The sequence below is a fragment of the Cottoperca gobio genome, chromosome 6 (genome assembly GCF_900634415.1).
Source record: "Cottoperca gobio chromosome 6, fCotGob3.1, whole genome shotgun sequence".
Classification (NCBI taxonomy): Eukaryota; Metazoa; Chordata; class Actinopteri; order Perciformes; family Bovichtidae; genus Cottoperca; species Cottoperca gobio.
This window is the reverse complement of record NC_041360.1, coordinates 9,165,986-9,184,937: the sequence shown is the minus strand read 5'-3', so window position 1 is coordinate 9,184,937 and position 18,952 is coordinate 9,165,986. Positions and strand designations below refer to the sequence as shown.

At 40.8% G+C, this 18,952-nt stretch overlaps 1 protein-coding gene and 2 non-coding genes across 3 annotated transcripts in view; 2 read left to right on the top strand and 1 right to left on the bottom strand.

Annotated features, from left to right (window-relative positions):
* The window catches only part of tbxas1 (thromboxane A synthase 1 (platelet)), a 61,224-nt gene that overhangs the window by 19,404 nt on the left and 22,868 nt on the right, over window positions 1-18,952 (bottom strand). The window lies entirely within an intron of this gene.
* trnat-agu (transfer RNA threonine (anticodon AGU)) lies at window positions 7,885-7,958 on the top strand. Its single transcript has one exon. It is a non-coding gene; the product is annotated as a tRNA-Thr (tRNA).
* Window positions 8,236-8,309, top strand: trnat-agu (transfer RNA threonine (anticodon AGU)). Its single transcript has one exon. It is a non-coding gene; the product is annotated as a tRNA-Thr (tRNA).

Here is an 18,952-nt window from a genome sequence, read left to right as displayed (position 1 = left end):
CAGAGAGGGAGAGAATGAGTTTTATTCTGTATTCAATAACTGCGTGAGATTGTGTTTGTGTGTGTGGTTTCACCTTCCCATGGGTTCACTGCCTGTAGAAAAGACGGCTTATCTTACAATGTGCGCCGCATGACAGCAGCTGTTGACATTCAAAACATCAGTCAGAAATCCACAGCTGAATAACTCCACATTGTGTTTACGACCATTCAAGACAGGCATATTAAAGCGCCTGTGTCTTTCCCACAAGTTCCTTCTTTTCTTGCAGAATTCCTTCTTGAGAAAGAGCCATCGGTATCTCTGTCGTCCATCTTGCCTTTGAGATGGAACAATCCGAAATATATACACAAAACAAGGTCTCAAAAAAGTGAAGTAAATACTCAGTTTGATAAATTACATCAAGGTGTTTTAACAATGAACAGAGAATAATGACGTGCCAGGACAAACCATTCACCATGCAACTCAGATCAGCAGTATTAATCTATTGTATGCATGTTGAGTTTATTCATCCACTGAGGCCGTTGTGATAGTTGCTTTCCCCCGCTGAGATAAGATCTGTCTAGGTTGATGCTGCTTGTGTGAATAATGCATTAGAGATGATGACCCCTCCCTGACTAAGAGATGGACAGAAATAACACTGACGTCAGCCGACGAGCCTCATGGTACCAGGCGACAAGAAAAGAGGATATTAAGCCTGCAGAGCTTCTCAGGGATCAGCTACACCTCTCAATCTGCCCTCTTGTCTTTTCATGGTGACGTGACAGGCATCTGTGAACGCCAGGGAGCAGAGAGGAGAGGCCACTCGCTGGGATGAAGTCTGACTGTCGCCATCTTGTTTTTTTGGAACCAGAAGTGACACGACAGGGTGGAGCTAAGTACAACTGAATGCTGAACAAGACATTTTTTTCTAGGCGACCAAAATGTAACAATTAACTTACATGAACTGAAAACACATTGTGAAAGGATCAAAGCTGTGAGACGAAAACACGGAGAGCACATAAACGGGACATCACCGTGTGGTAGCGACCTATAAATCACAAGGTAGCTGCACCCTAAAGCATACCTGGCTTTATAGTCTATTTTACTATACAGCATTTACGAAATGACAATCATACGGTATTGTAGAAGACTTGAAACTAGAAATTGAGACAATAAACTCAATAGGAAAATGTTTACTGAGATAATGAATCAATTGAAAAGTAGGGTCAATTCCTCATAGACTTCTTTGCATCCGGACTTCTTTTTTGTTACCAAAGACGCAAAAAGTCTGTCGATTTGAAAGAATGTAAGTTTAAGGCACGTCCACATCGGCTTCACTTTTCAGACCCTGAGGTTGCTTCATGTTTGAAACATGCTTTCCACCCTTTCCCCCTGTCTTTTCCCTCTATCGGGGTAATGTCATCATGTGCTCTAGGGTCATGGTGTGTCAGAGTTGGAGGTCTACAATTAGAGGCTTACTGTACTGCTCTTATTCAGCCTTCAGTTCAGATTATCAAGAGAGCCTCATCTTCTCAGAGATTTCTGCAGGAACCCCCTCAGGGAGTTCTCTCTGCACTCTTTCATATACAGCCCTGTACGCCCACAGTCACAATGCACTCAGCCAACCACATATCAACAGACAATAGCAGCTGGTCAGTCAACAAATCAGTCATCTTGTGAGCCGCGCACCATCCTAACCAGTCAGCCAGCTGGCTTTCATCTAAATCAAACACCGGGACAAGAAATCAAATATTTATTCATGAATTATCAAATGACAGAAGAAAAATTCCCGTTTTAGAAGGATTATTAGTAAACCTGTCCACAGCCTGGACATGGTCACAACGCTTTCTAATACACTTTTTTGTATTTTAATATATTCTCAGATTTCCTCCCAAATGCACAATAATATCAAAACACACAGCAAAACATGGGGACATCTAGTTTACATCTTCCAGTAAATCCTGCTTATCTTTTCATAATGGCAAGTCAATGAATATTGAAAAAACCCTCAAAAATCAGAAGCATCCTTTCAAACTCAAAGCACAGTTACAGGTTAGAGGTGAAGGACTGGCGCTGAGAGCTGCTTAACATCCTGTCAGATTCACCGGAGGCTTATTGAATTTCATCACGGAAAAAGAGTTGTGTCATATTTGTGTTTAAGAGATATCAATAAGAGTCCCCAGTCTCTCCTCTACTCTAGCCTGTCAAGATATGAATACATAATTTAAACAGAACAGGTAAGATGTAGCTGGGTGATTATGCTGTTGTTTCATTGCCAGAAATAATCTCTCTCTCTCTCTCTCTCTCTCTCTCTCTCTCTCTCTCTCTCTCTCTCTCTCTCTCTCTCTCTCTCTCTCTCTCTCTCTCTCTGTGTCAACTATATCATTTATTCTTTCATTTCCCTTGCCAAGTTTCTCTTGCTGAAAGAGGCTTTTCCTATTTCTTTGTTAATAAGAATATTCAGATTTTACACATCTTCTTCTCGGCTTCTAATTCAGCATAATTAAATCCTGCATGTCTGCAGATCTGAAATAGTTGGCTCAGACTAAATTTACTCAAGGCAATTTGATATCAGGGACTTTGCGTGCCTTGTTAGTCCGATGTGAATCTATATGATGTAAATGAGTGGTATATGCATCGCAATGAGTAGCATTCGCGTTTTTATACGAATCTGTGAAGTGGGCCACCAAAACAATCTGCAAGAGCTCTGAAATCTGTTCAGACGAAAAGAAGAAATAAACACAAATGTACTCTTTCCTACATCAGGGGAAAGGGCTGCATATAAAATTGAAGCGCATAACTAAGTTTATCTTGATCTCTATTTCTATCAGGGATGAATCAGTTAAAGCAGAATTGAAAAAGAGAGACAGACACAGAGAGAGTTCACTTGGAAAGCTCTCTTTGTGGAGACTCCCTCCCCTGTGCGTGGGGGAAAATGAAGCATTAGTGTGTGCTGGCATGGCAGAGGAGAGATGAAAGAGCGTCTGACTCCAGTCACTGAGATCTGCTCCTCCTGTGTTTGATCCTGTCTTCCGGTCGGATGGCTGCCCCGAACACAGCGCAGAGAGCCAAGGCCACGCTCAGGGCATTAGCATTGAGGAGAGGACAGAATGGCTTTCATAAGCTAAGAACATATCCCCAAAGGTGCGCACACATGCAGAAACACACCATCACTCAGACATACATGGGCAGTAGAGGTAGCTACATGTATTTGGCCTGAACCAGTCGGTGCAAGACGTTCAGTTCAGCACTTCAAATGAATAATAACAAACGTTCAATCCATTGCAGTATAATAACAGTGAACTATTGACACATTGAACACATAAATTCAACTGTTTCACCCTGAGCTTTCAGAGGCTTTGTCACAAAATAACCCCTTATTTTATACTATACTATATACTTTCTATATAGGCATAGTATTTACTGTCCGCCGTTTTATTTCAGTTTGAGCAGTTTGAGCATCAACATGATCTCACTTCATTATGTGGAAATCACTTTCTATCTCATCTGTGACGGCATCACAAGTGTCTGAGGCTAAAACACATTATAATCCAGCATTGATGTTGAACACTGCTGACAACACACTGTTGATAGTTTTCATAATGAATACTTTATTGTGTCAGGATAAACGGGTTTCTGCTCAATTTTCAAATGTCATTTAATGTCCATTTAATTCACACTTGCTTCATAAAACTAAATAAAACCACAAAAGCTTTTTCAGTGTAATAGCCTACACATGTAGACCATATCTAAAAAAAAGCTTCAAGTGAGGCAAATATGATATGTAATGACCATTTAGGTTATTATCCGGACAATTTAAATGAAAACGAGAGACTGATGAAAATGAAAATTCTAGTTGATAACAACCAAGAAATAGAGTGATGTTCCATTTATAACTTCCTACTTGCACAAATTGAATTCTTAGACGAGAAAACACACACATACACACACACACACACACACACATACACACACACACACACACACACACACACACACACACACACACAACACACACACACACACAGTAACCCACTTCACCTCCATGGTCAGCAGGGTGATGAGAGCAGGGGAGCACAGCAGAGAGGAGGTTATTACAGTGCAGCTGCAGTGGTAATGTGCTTTATTTATGACAGGCGCTGGAACATTGCTAGCTATCTGCACTCAGAAGCTTATCAGCGGAGGCGCCTGGACTAATGACACATGGACAACAACCACAAAACTGTCACAGGCAATTATAAAGGAAAGAGTGCGAGTTTAATGAGTTTTCTATTCCAGGTGAGTCTGGTTGCTTGGCCATGCTTACAGCTTAGTTTAGTGTTACAGCAACAGCAATTCCCAATTCAAGATGTAACAATAAATGTTTTAACGGTCAAATGATGTTAGAAATATTGAATGTTTCTTTGACCTATCTTGCCAGATAGTTTAACAACATTACATTTGAGTGTTGCTCATGCATTTTTATGGTGGCAAGATGCAAGGATTCAACTCTAACTGGATGAAGTAACTGATGTAGGTCCACCACCGAGACGTTTTACATTTTAAAAGTCCTTCATTTACTGTAAAAGATTGTTGGCTCAGAATGTGGTTAAAAGAAATCAAATTCATTTAAGTGTAAATATATTTCCTGTTTGCACTAAAACCTCTTTCACAGCCTACTCCCCAAGAGAAATGTTTTAGTTTCTTCATATTTTATTTCCAGCTGTTGGATTGTACAAAAAAAGGGACAATACGTATACATACAGTACTTGATGTAACGATGATACTGTAACTCAGCCCGGTACAGATATGTTACTCTTCTAGGATGCATTCAAGGATTGTATGCTGTGTTTCTTCCGGACTGTGTTCCTGTTGCATGTGTCTTAAATGATCTATTTCCTCTCACAGTAACATAGAGCGAGGTGAAGGAAATCGCAAGTGAATAATAAATAATAAACGCACATGTTTTACTTTCAACAGCCTTTGTGATCCATCTCTTGGTTTTCAAAGCGGATTGCTGTCTGAATACATGTTTGATTATCCCTCCATCACTGTATCACTACGGAGAGGCAGGTTTAGTGTCTTTGGTCTGCACCTCTGGAGCAGCCTGTCGGAGGAGCTGAGGGCATCAGTTGTCGAAGCAGTTTGAAATATAACCTTATGAAATGTATTTTTAAAATATATTTTATATAGTCAATCAAATCAGAGTTACTTTGTAGCATTTTGCCTGATTGGGCTGTGTAAAAAAGGTTGGTTTGATTATATTTTATTTGATGTTTTACAGTTTCAGTTACAGACTCGAGGACACAAAATGTTTTGGCCAGTTAAGGATCAGCTGCTCTGCTCACCTCTGTCTGACGAGCGCAGGAAACACTCACGGCAGAAAACTAAAACTGCTAAATCAATTAAAATCCCATTAAAGTCAACACCATTATTGAGGTCATTACCAAGGGGGAGAGGCGCCTGATGATGATGGTGGATCAAACAAGATCTAATTAATTCATTTATTCATTAACACGCAGCTCTCATGCAAGCGTGGTAAGTGCAATGTAATGAAAATGGAAAGAGAGAGTCAGACATCAAATGCAGCTTCTCCGCAGGAACATCAAAACTGACATGAGATGGAAAATATGAATATGAAACGTGAACACAACATCAAAGGCAACGTATTGCCAGTGTAGGGTTTTGGCTGCTTTTCAAAGGACACTAAAACACATAAACATTTTCTGGCACCATAAAAGGACAGCTGCTGCATACACACACACACACACACACACACACACACACACACACACACACACACACACACACACACACACACACACACACACACACACACACACTGATTGCGGAGAAAATAAGAGTCCAAATAAGACCGAGTAAAGGATGCAAAAAAGAGGGGAGGTTTCACAGTCTGTTACTCTGCTTCATCTCCCACCAGTGGAGCTGTGGTTGGGGAGCAGCAGACATTAACGTTTGGTATCGATCCCTCCTCAGATGGCTCGGGGACCAGAGGCCAAGAAAATGACAGAAACATGCTATGTTGCTTCCTCAGCCTGGAGATGCTGGGCTGGTGGAGAGATGTGTGTGTATAAGTGGAGTGCTGGAGAGCGAAAGAGAGGCAAAAAGATAACGAAGGGAGAGAAGAAGAGACAGAAAGAGTTTGCATATGTGTGTGCATGTGGTTTTGCATATTTGTAGGTTTTGAAATTAAGACAAAAACTGGAAGGCATTCACACACCTCAGGTCTTTCTCCCCTCACCATCTCTCACTATCTCCTCTTCTTCTTCTTCATCTTCTTCGCTTTGGCACACCGCACTGCCCAGCAATCAATAAATGCTAGATCAAATGAAAGATGAGATCTTTACATTGGTGGGCAAGCTAGGATATCGTGTACAGGCTGCAGTCATGTCCTCGACAGGATGACTTTCATCGCTGTGATCTGAAACAATACCTTGACATTAAGTAGGATTTGACTCAAAGCCGAGATGTTTGAGTGCAGCTGGACGGAGGGTGGATGCCTGGTCAGGGGCTGAGGAAGACAGAAAAGGGGGGTTATATGAAGAAAAACAGGCGAGCTGATTGGACGTGACAGGAGCAGTGTCCTCCTCCTCTGCAGTATTGAGAGTCCCAAATGAAAATCTATATGGCGTGACGCTGGCAGCAGACCTTCACGGACTAGAAGAGGCCACTGGTCAGTCGCCGGTGGACAGTAGTGCACACACATAAAGACACGTGCATATACTCATGTACGCATATACACAGACACACAGTTATTATACTAGTAGAGAAAAGGCTGTTTTACAGAAGAATACACAAATTCTAATCTTTGTCTGATGCAAAACCCGGCGTCATGCTGTCAAATACAAAGACGAAAACACTGAACACATGCACATTAATATGGACACAATCACAAATAGTCACAGCCAAATAGAATCACACGCACTGATTAAACGTTAATAACTTATGAATGATAAATAGATGGTATTTACAATGAAAAGTGATCACCCCAAAAATGTTCCTTTCTTGACAGAACACTTGATACAAAGACGGCAGCAGCCACTGAAGCGTATGCTCAAGTTCAGCCAAGTTAGTCAGACAACCAATCTCTAAAGATCAAGAGTTAAATGTTCATTTTAGTCACCATAGTTAAATCTTTCCAGTTTCCTTTCCCTGAGTAAAGCCCATTTGGTGGCTGTCAAAATCATCTCTCTCTCTCTCAGCCTTTAGTGACTGCGTGTCCTATCTTGCTCTGTCAATTAAACACAATCCTATGCTGCTCATATCCTCTCCAACAGACTTATTTTGTCCGACTGAAAGTGGTGAGTGTTGTTTGGCTGAGGTCTCCAATCTATTGCATGATTCCTAAAATAAATACTTTCCAATCTGCTGTGCTGCTCATCTACAACAGTTCTGCTGGATGTTCCTCCATTCTTCTAAATTCACACTCTGACATACATTTAATCTGCCATGTTGGAGCATTTATCCTGCTCGTCCTTTACATTCTTGCAGTTTACATTCAGTGTTTCTCACCAAAACTCATTGCATGGATCCTTGAGGTTTAGAAAACGAGTTTGATCCGTTTCCTACATAAAAAAATGATTTTAAATCCAGTATTATCATCGTTGTTTACTAGCTTGCTGTTTTATTGCAACAGGGAGCAACAATGGCAGGTGGTGCTGTGGCTTACGGGTTAAATTGCCTTCAAATCCCAGCAATGCCTCAATCACTGTTAACTGTATAAGATGCTTCAAGCAGGTGATTTATGTTTGAGAGTACTTCTATACAACCAACTTAATTAAAACATGCTGCCAAAGATTTTCAAATTTAGCAACGACTTGAGTTGCTTTTTGTCATCTTCATCATTACGGTTCAGAAATGTCTTTGATATGTTTGGATTTTAATATTAGAGAAGACTTCATGTATTTAGGTGCTGTGGCTTAGTTGGTTAAAGTGCCTGTCTAGTAAACAGGAGATCCTGGGTTCAAATCCCAGCAGTGCCTGATTGTTGCCTTTATTGATTCTTAAATTAATTAAGGAGAAATACTTGATTACATTTAGAGAAAGATCTTTAACATTGTGGATATGATATGAGAGAAAAAGCACATGCAATAGAGGCTATGTCGCTCCTATTAATCTAAACTGGAGATTTACTGAAGGTTCCTCTTTAGACTAGAAGTAAACTAAACTAAATCAAAAATATGTTTATCTCAGGTTTGTTGGTCTTTGTGAATGCCTTGCTCAAGGAACCCTTGGACAGCAGGTCCCACCTGACGAAGAGGTGCTGTGGCTTAGTTGGTTAAAGTGCCTGTCTAGTAAACAGGAGATCCTGGGTTCAAATCCCAGCAGTGCCTCAGAGAGGAGAGGTGCCTCTTTAGACCAAATGTATTCTGCTCTAGATGACCTAAAAATTTCATCTTCTCTTTGGATCTTGTAGCTCCATCATCTTCTTCTCTGGACACACCTGTGTACTGTCAGTTGTTGCCATTCCCAGACCAATCAACTGCTTGTCTCTTTTGTCTTTTTCTTTTTCTAACGTCGTTGAGTCCTTGTGATAGAGACTCTGATTACATGACTTTCATAATGCATTATGGAATACAATCTCTGTTTTATGGGAGGATGTTGGCTGGAATTACAATAAGTTAGTATTATTATGCATAATGGATATACGTCTAAAGAGACATATAGCAGTTTAAAAGTCAAAGTCAAATATTACTTATTTTAATGTATTGTAGGTCACACATGAAAGCTACATTATGTCACGTTTTAAGTTGTTTCATCAAAATGTATGCAGCTCCCCCTTATAATAAATGCTGTTTCTGAGGCAGACCGTCCTTTTAGAATATAAACAAATCCAATGTGCTCTATTTATATTCATACACCGTAATCCCACTATGACCCCAACCCTAACCGTATGGTAGAGGTTGTTGGGGGCAGTGTTGCCTGGGAGACTCGGTTCAGGGCGAAACACACTGTGTCCAGCGAGGCTGGCATGGACACTCATTGTTATAGCCAACTGGCAAATGAAAACAAAGAGTCTGAAACCGAGACCTAATCCTACAACAGAAAACAAAAGCACAGACGAAAATAGATACAAATGTGGATGAACATTGGTGTGGCCTGATTTGAGGTGGGCAGCTCTAAAGATAGACCAATGACTTTCTTATGACGCCATTGTTGCTTATTGTCTTTTGTACAGGTTAAAGATAAATCATTTCATTAACCAAGACGCTGACAGGTGTCACTACAGTCAAAGAGCAGAGTGAGGACGATCCTTTTGGAGTGAGGAAAACTCGCTTTGTGAACGATTCACTCTTCTTTTGTGGTATGATCTGGTATGGTATTGTGTGGCTCTTGACCTCAGTATCACTCTCTAATGCATGCATCTTTTTCCTCCACAAAATGAGTATGAATAAGCCAGTTAAATTAAACATTGAATGTTTGTATTTGATATATTGTGGCTGCTAAAAGTCATTGACCTCATTTGGATTCAGTAGATTCTTCTGGCTATTTGAATCTTCCCAGAGATGTATTAATATCATGTTTTATTCTGATCCCTACAGAGCCTCTCTTTTCTTTCTGTGCCTGTCCAGTGCTGTTTGCATCTAATCTCAGTCTCAGGAACAAGCATCAATATTTTGAGGTCAGACCTCGCCTTAGACCTTCCTCTGCTCTTCTCCTAGTCTTATCCAACTCTCATCCTACAACTTGGTTTCCCCAGCATTTCAAACTGATCCTTGAAAATCTCTCCTCTGAGGAATATTGATGAAATTCATTTAGGATTAACACTGCTGCCACACAAGGAGTTTCTTCCCTCTGGCTTCAAGAAGCGAGACATTGACCGCTGATCCCTCTGCAATATTGTGCATTATTTCTCAAACTTCAACCGTAACAAGAAAGTATCAGGATGTTGATTGTAAAACTGCTCCTTACCTATTTTTTTGTTATGTATTATTATGTAAGTTACATTTCATCTTTCATCTGTTTATTGGTCTTCATCTAACAGCTCTTTTCTGGTTCAATTTCCCAACTTAACATGCACGATTAGCTCACCAGTCACAAATAAGCAAATATCAGTATTCACACACATCTTTTAATAACATTGGGCCCTCATTCTGGTCTGAAAGGAATACTTACAACTCCCTGTCGTATTATTCAGTAAATCAAGGGGGTCATCTTAACTTATCATCTGCTCTACTACAGCAATGAATGTAGGTCAAACATTTGATTCTAATTTAACATTCCAGCGTAGCCTCTCATCTTTGAACTTTATATTGTATAATGTTACATTTCAGGGCATTGTGGGATTACTATTAAACATAATTGTAGTCCTCCATTTCATTTGACGGTGACTACAAAGCAATTCAAACATTTGAGTTCAATTTGCCTTTTTTGCCTGTTAGATGTCTGAAAATCACTGCGGTTTCTGAACCCTTGTTTCTTATTGTTCAATAATATAAATACGCACATAATATTTAGTTACAGCCGCATGGCAGCAGTCACAAATGTGTGTTACTGGAAACCTCAATGATCAGACTATCTTGTGTACTCGAGAGCTGCATACAGTCCTAACCACTGACCGCTCCATGTCGCACTGCAAACACAGCAAGCAGGCATGAAGCAGTAAACAGGAACTGTGCTGGGCAACGAGATAACATTTGTGAGTCAAATATGTTTGTCTGGCAGAGTTTGTTAGGTCCATTTAAGATGATCTTTATAAATACACCAGATCATTACCACTGAAATCAGTCTCCCATGTTAAAACTTGGATCACTGTTTCATGTGTGTGCATGGGAGAGAAAGATAGACACAGATGTGTGTGTGTGTGTGTGTGTGTGTGTGTGTGTGTGTGTGTGTGTGTGTGTGTGTGTGTGTGTGTATGTGTGTGTGAGTCTGATGTCATGGGCCAAGGTATAATTGGTGGTCTCATTAATCCGTGAAGTGAACAAAGAGAACACTACCCTGCTTACAACACGGCATTACGACTGCATACGCATGCATACACTCACCACCGACTGCCAACATCAGCCCCAGAAAAACATGTTTATGCAAAACAAGAAACACAATATCTCTAATGCAAACGAACATCAGTAAATAGTGATAAAAGTCTTATTGAATTGACCACAGTCCTGGTGTTGTGCTGAGCTCCGAGCATGCCTTGCTTCCTTTATGAGCTATTTTTGCATGGCATGAATCACAGGTACAGTTCAGTTCTCAACCAAAGCTCTCCTCCACAGCAGCTAAAACACACACACACACACACACACACACACACACACACACACACACACACACACACACACACACACACACACACACACACACACACACACACCACACACATGTAAACACACAGTTACGTGCTGAATGTGGAAAATAGAAGAGCCTTTAGTTGATATGTCGCAAACAGAAACCAAGTAAGTACACTCTGTCCATGAACTACTTGCGTATGATTAACGACTGAGACATGAGAGGAGGAAGCAGCGGAGTAGAAAGCAAAACATCGGGTCAGCAGGGATGAGGGAGTGACTACGGGAATTAAACTCAAGAAATGGATGAGGGGAAGAAGTTAAGGGGCTACATGAGGGAAAGAGAAGAAGAAAGTCCAGAAGAGAAGATGAAAAAAAATAAGGGGTGACGGACAGAGAGTGATAGAGAAGACATGAAGGAGGAGGTGGAGGAGGAAACGACAGATGCTGTGTTGTTGACACCGGAGTCCTCTACTTTGTCTCACACACACACACACACACACACAGTCTCCATGGTCAGGCCGAGGCCAACGGTGGCTAAGGTTGCTATGGCGACATCCCACCAGAATGGTAATTACAATTAACATCCCTTCTAATTGACCAACTCTCTCCCCTCTCCCCCTGCATCTCTTGGGTAATTATAGACTCCAGCTCAGCTCACCCAAACACTGTGCTTGGCCTCTTTTTTTATCTTACAGCTAAATAATCCTGTCTGGAAACAATAGAGGCCAAAAAATAATTCTTCAAGGCTAAAAGGCTTTTTCATTACATTTATGTTCTAGTGTTATCATCAGCATTAAAATCAATATGCGCCACACATTTGTGCAGTGAACCGGTCATTAAAGCAACTTCAGCGGAACACTGCCGACAGAATATTGCTCGATGTCACATTAACATGAGCTCCCGCTGCATAAATATGGAGTGAAAAGATGCAGTGAATTGTACCTTCAAAATGAAAGAGTAGTTAAAAGGAATTACAAAGGTGTGTGTTGTGGTGTCACCGTCACTTATCACTCTGTCGCAGAAGGGCAGAGAAAGAGAAAAAAAAAGTTAAATAGGGAAGACAAGGAGTGCCCTCACTGTTATGTTCCAGGCTGAAAAAGAGCCTCATCAAATAGCACTCTGTCAATGGTGTCACAACACATGCAGCGGTCAAGGAGACAGGGAGCGAGAGTGATACACTGGCAATGAGGAGAGAGGGTGAGACACAGCAGGGTGGGAAAAGAAATGAAGTGATTTTTGATCCACCTGTGCTGGAATTTAAAAAGCGTTAACTAAACGACAAGTGAAGAAGTGCCGATGTATCATTTATTTTTAGCACATTTACAAGCTGTAAATCTACTGTACTGTCCACTGGCTGTTTTGTGGATTTACATTTAAGAATCTAGTATTCTCTGGTTTTTTGCTCCAACATGTAATAAGGGAATGTCACACTGGGAATATGTTTGCAAGATTGTTCCACGTTTTTTATGAAATCTTGCAGCAGCAATGCGGATCCGAAACCCAGAGTGACAGAGAGTTGTGGGTCGGCGACCTCCACACAGCGAAAATGTTGAATTCAGAATCACGACTCAATACATTTAGTAGGATATAATCAAACCACGAACAGTGAAGAGAAACAGCTGCCTTGGATGTAAATGAACATGAAAGATGAGCATATGACGAGCATGTGAACGTGGACGTGCATAGAAGAACCACATTATTAAGATAAATACTGGATGGATGAATATTTATGTGGTGTCAAAGCTGCAGCAGATGGAAGAAATGAATACGGAGGATTCAGCCAGAGAGAAAGCGAGGGGGAAATAAAAGGCTTGAGTGAGAGTAAGAAGAAAGAACGAAAATGGATGTCAGGTTAGAAAGTGGAGAAAAGGAGAAGGATAGATATAAAGAAAAAGGAACATTGCTGGCTGAGGAAGGCAGAAGTCGCTCTCATCTCTTTCATCCATGGAGGTTGGGATAAGGCTGCTTCGGGACACGCTTCCTCTTCCTAATTGCGGCAACATTACTTGAGGGAATCAGATGCCATGAGGAATAGATAAATGGCCATCCTGTCGACACCTCCATCTACCCATCACACCTCTGCGGCCCCCTCTGTTATCCCCATCCTCCATCGGCAATTCTCCGGGTCATTATTTCATTCCACAGCTCCAGCACCCCAGACGGTCAAATCATCTCGACAATAGAAGGAAGAGTCAGAGAGCCAGTCCTGTTGTGTTATTCCTGTCCAGTCCAGTGAGTTTGATCATCGCTAAATCCTCAATCCCTCCATCCCTGGGCCTCTGAGACAGAAATACAACAGGAGAGCAGAACTCTGGAGGAATACAAACTAAACTGATAGGCTTCAAAAGTGGCTAGCGTAATCTGGAGAGAGTTGGCTTCAGTATGGATCCATACAATATTGCAACGATGAATGTGTTTACATGCACGCAAATTTCCTGGTTGTGATTTTTTTTGAATATCCCAGTTACATACTTGTGCTATGGAACGCCAGCGTCACTTCCACTGGTTTAAGGGAAGCTTGCACTTGAACTGCTTGGTCTATCTCACTGTTAATCAACATATCAATGGCCCTGGTCCAAAATGAGCTATCATGCTTGCTTGTAAACCCATCTTGTTATTATGGCAATCCAAAGTATAAGTACATTAATATTTGTTTCTCAGTTTGAGCATGGTGTTTTTCAGATGGCTAGGTTAAGCAAAGTGTATCCATTATTATTAACAGCTTAGTTGTTTAAGGGAGGAAAAAAGAAAATTGGTATCCGTATTGGCCGATACTGAAAGTGACTGTATTGGTATCGGACATGAAAAAGCAATGCCTAGCTTTGTAAATAATTCACATTCTAGGAGTTAATCATTGACCGCTATGAAGTCCAAAAGATTACGCTGGACTCATAACTTTATGTCTACATGCTTGCTAACTGTATGACACTCAAAACCACAAGAGGTTCTGTAATAACTTTTCTCAGAAACACAGAATGAATACACAGGAGAGGCTATTAACAGCACAATATCAAATAAAGCTGTCTGTCAGCTGCTTTCTCTGGCCGTGTAGCTCAACTTGACTTTGACAGCTGCAGAAGTAAAGCGCGAACAAGGCACATATTATTTCTACAGTGCAGTGAATCCACTCACTTGACTTAACTAAATCACTGTTATTCAGCTCAGAGTGCCTTTGTAGACAACAGTCAGTGGGGATTTCAAATGTTTTAGTAATTACACAGGGTCTGTTCTGATGTCCGCGCCGCACACATTGAAAGAGTTGCCCAAATCAAAAGAAGATTCACCCCTGCAGCTCCCATCTCCCGGAGCCTTTCATTTACAGGAGAGTGATAAAGCAAATTAAAGATGCCTACCACAATACCGTCTGGAGACGGTCAGACCGATTTATTTCAGGTAAAATGTCAAAACAGCTCTGCGTCATGCTTTTGTGTGTGTGTGTGCGTGTGTGTGTGTGTGTGTGTGTGTGTGTGTGTGTGTGTGTGTGTGTGTGTGTGTGTGTGTGTGTGTGTGCTGAAAACAAAGCACAGGAGCCAAGCAGTGTTTCCAAAGTGCATTGATTTTACCTCCAGCCGGCTCCATCCCACTTTGACATTTCACAGACACTGTACAGCCCAGAGCCAATATACAGGATGATGAAAGCTAGGATGGCCTTGTGACCTCTGAACTCTGTCTGATGCGTGTCTCAGCCTATCACCAGCTGTGAATGTGGCAGATTTATCCTGACCTCTCCTCTGCTCTGCTTAGAGGTCCTCTTGCATTTTCATATTATTGTATGACTGTCCCTGTCTCTGCATAATAATGATACAAATATTGATAATTTTATTCTCCAGTCTTTTCAGTTTTCCTCTATTGATTTAAACTCTCTTATTTTGTCGCGCTCTCCTCCACCCTGCCTGCACAGCTCTGCTTTTGCTCCTTCACGCTCTGTTCCCTGCCCTCTTCCCTCCATACACCGCTCCCCTGTATTAGGTTCAGCTGTGGGATCTGAGGATGAGGACACCAAAGCCCCAAAGTCTGTTCTGAAATCACAGAGCGTAAACTTGTACAGAAAACACACATCATCCTTTCACAATACAGACACACACACACACACACACACACACACACACACACACACACACACACACACACACACACACACACAGACACACACACACACACACACACAGAACCCTCCTGGCTTTGATATCAAAAGTTGGAAAGGGTTTAATTTGGGATTGTATGTAAAATTAGGCGCTGTTACTTGTTTGCTTCAGGGCTTTTGAATAGAAATAATTTCTGAGAGAAAAACAAATTTTGTAACTTTTGAATGAGACGGTTTCGTGAAGTTTATGATCCCGTTAAATGAGATATTTCTTCATGGACCATTTAAAGACTATTACTTAATATCTAACCCAAAATTGCAAGACAGAAACTAAGAGGTTTTGTGGTGATACCATTCCATTTAGACACTTACGTTTTAGTTTTAGTGTTACATCACTGTGCCTAAATACAGCTTCACAGAGCTGCTAGCTTGGCGGTTGAATCTCCGTCTTGTTTACTGTTTATTTCAAAAGCATTGTACTCACATGTCGTTGTCTTTTCTGTGTGTGTTTAATCTGATGGAAAAACCACTGAACTCCTCGACCAGTACCTGTCATACCTCAACACCATTGGTCTCTAGACAGAATAGTACCTGAAATATAAAAAGTGTCGTCTGAGGACATTAGAAAGCCACACTGGTTTGACCTATGTGGTGATTTATAATAAATCTTTTTATGCTGAAACTGCTGAGAGCAGACATTTTGTGCTGATATTCAATTTCTGTAACTCTGACAATTTTATGACCAAGCCATTTCAATCCTTCACTGTTTCTGGTCAGGGGGAAAAGTTCCTAAAACGGCATTTTGACCTTGACTGAACTTTTTAGTAGAAGACAAGAATCTGAAATGATCTGAAGGCAAGCAACTCTTTATGGCAGGACATAAAGATATATGTGTTAACCTTCATCACATTATTGGTGAATGACAAACCAGTATCTGATATAATAAAGCCAGGGGGGAAAAGAAAGAAACCACGGGGATAGCGACTGAGGAGGGATCTCTCTTCCAGGACGGACAGACGTGCAATAGATGTCGTGTGTACAGGATAAACAGCATAATAAAATGTCAACATAGACAATCGCTATGACACAAATGATAATGTGAACATATATAGAAAAGATGGATCTTTAGTAGTAGCAATGGGCGTTAAGCAGGAGCACGGCATCAGGCGCAGCCACGAGGGATGTAGCCGGTCTGACAATGACACACTCTCAGCTCCAACATGAGCGATGGATTCCTGGTAGATAGGAGCCAAAGAAAGTTTCCAAAATAACTAAGTGAGCCCTTGAGGCTGAAAATTCCTCTGTAAGTGTTTTAATAAATATAATTTGGCAATAAATAATAAAATTAACTTGTCAAGTTTGTTCCAGATACACTTAATATTATGCCATTATTTGGAGGTTAAAAGACACAATACTGTCTCTACTCTCAGGAGTCTTTTAAATGAGAATCAATGTCACATGGAAAATAGAGTTGAGAGTTAGAATAACAAAATGAAATGTCATTTACACACTTTTATAGCGTAAGTGATAATTGGATACAAAATCTTCTAGGCAAACTGTGGAAACAATTTACTGAGCATGATGGTGTTAAAAAGCCTAATTTTCATAGCCGAGGTGTGAATACTCCTGAGATTTTGAAAAATGTTTGGAGGAGAAGCTCAGAAATGTTACTTCACATTCTAAGCCGATGCTCAGCTGTCTGCGCACGGTTTGTATTCACACTTACAGAAGAGCAGCTGAGCCTGTCAGTACTGATTTAAACAACCATGTTCATCCACAGGCCCCCTGCAGACACTGCCCTCTAACTGCTAGTGGGCCACACACACACATTATGAATCAAAATCTCCACTTCTGCAAAGAACGGACAGTCCTCAGAGCATCACGCTCATGTCACAATTACAGGTTATTCTTTCGGGTCCTATGGACACAGAAAACATGACTGACGCACACAAAGTTGCCTTGAGTTTAATGTGTTAATGCGAGTCAGCAGCTTTTGAACCGGTAAGGCTATAATGAGTTATTAGTTTCGTTGGGGAATTGGGCTTTTATTAAATGCCATATAAGGTCATTAACATTGTATGCCTCTACTATCTTTTTTGCTTATGTTGCAAAAGCTAATGGCAATGGTATGTATTGTAATTACAGGAACGAACCTCAAGGAGAGTTTGTTTTATCCCAGACTGGCTAGATTGTCGTATTGAAGAGCTCCCTGATTGAGGAATTGTAATAGTTGAGTCTGATAGTGCTTGAATCAAAGCACATTTCACCTCAGCACTTATGAATCCTTCAGAGAGAAACATCAACTTTTTTTGAAGGAGCTGTTTAAACAAAATCAGTGATTGCTTCACGCTTTGACAGCAGATACTGTACACAGCAGAAGTTCAATACAGATACCGTGAGCTTCCCTCGCTGTGAGAAGAAAAGGAAATACACACTCAAATGGCGGATTACGCTCACTGAAAGCTGTAGTAATTTCTTTTGGCATATATCCCTGAATTCTGACTTAGTTTGTCCGGTTTTGGCATCAAATCCAGCCATGGCAAACCCAATTTGATGCGCCTATTCCTCCCAACCTCGCTGTCTTCCTTGTTTTCTTTCTTCAGCCTCAGCAGAGTGGGGAAGGAGGGAAGTGAGCCGGCCCATTTGCTTTGATGTGTTCTTAAGAAAGAAAATCTGCCTTTCATAAGCACCCCCGTCTTATCAACCCAGACTGATCAGGCCAGGCATCAGAGAAGGTGGCACTTTAATACCGGTGTCCCCACTGGGAGGCTGTCATGGTGGGGTGCTACTCGTGATACATCCTGCTGCCTGACAAGTATTCTGAGAGCAAACAGAAGACTGTGTACACGCAATATAGTCACATATTATTTGTGTGGTTAGGAGAAACTCACCTGAGATGTTTGAGAATAAAAGCTTCACTATTTCTTCGACTGAAATTGTTTTTTTTAAGTTAATCTAAATGCTGACAACATACAGCAGTTACTCACTTTGCATATATTCATGTCGCCGCAGGCAATGTTGTCTTTGATAGCATGTTGACAGATTGATATTGTATAGAGATCTCATTTACTTATGCAGACACACTCTTTATGGGATCGTTGATAGAGTTGAAAAAAAACCTAGAAATAATGAGCAATAACTGCAAGAACCTAAAAAGAAAACAAGATAAAAGCACAAGATCAAACAAAAACCTGAGAATGGGATGTGTGAGTCACAATAAAATAAAATAATGTCCTGTAAGAGACAGATTCATTATCAGGCACATTCCTATTGTTTTAATGTAAAATAACACGAAACAAGGCGGCAGCTGAAATTATGTCTTTGTTGGTCCAGGTTATTTTATTTGTGTATGAGAGCTGCATAAAACAGGCAGCTGACAGCATAATAATAGAAGCAGGCAGCATCTGAAACTCAACTATGATCCCTGACCAAACCTGAAACCACAGAAGAGACAGAAATAAATAAAGGGGAGTATGTTTGCTTATTTGTTTTGTTCACAGATATGCACGATACAGATTTATGCATTACTGTTTGTTGTGGTTTCTGGTAGTGTGATTCATTCTAACTTTGTCTGGGAGTGCGCACAACTGAAGCACAATATCAACAGAGATGATACTTTTACATATTACTTAATTTACTTGTTACTATCATGTCGTGATTA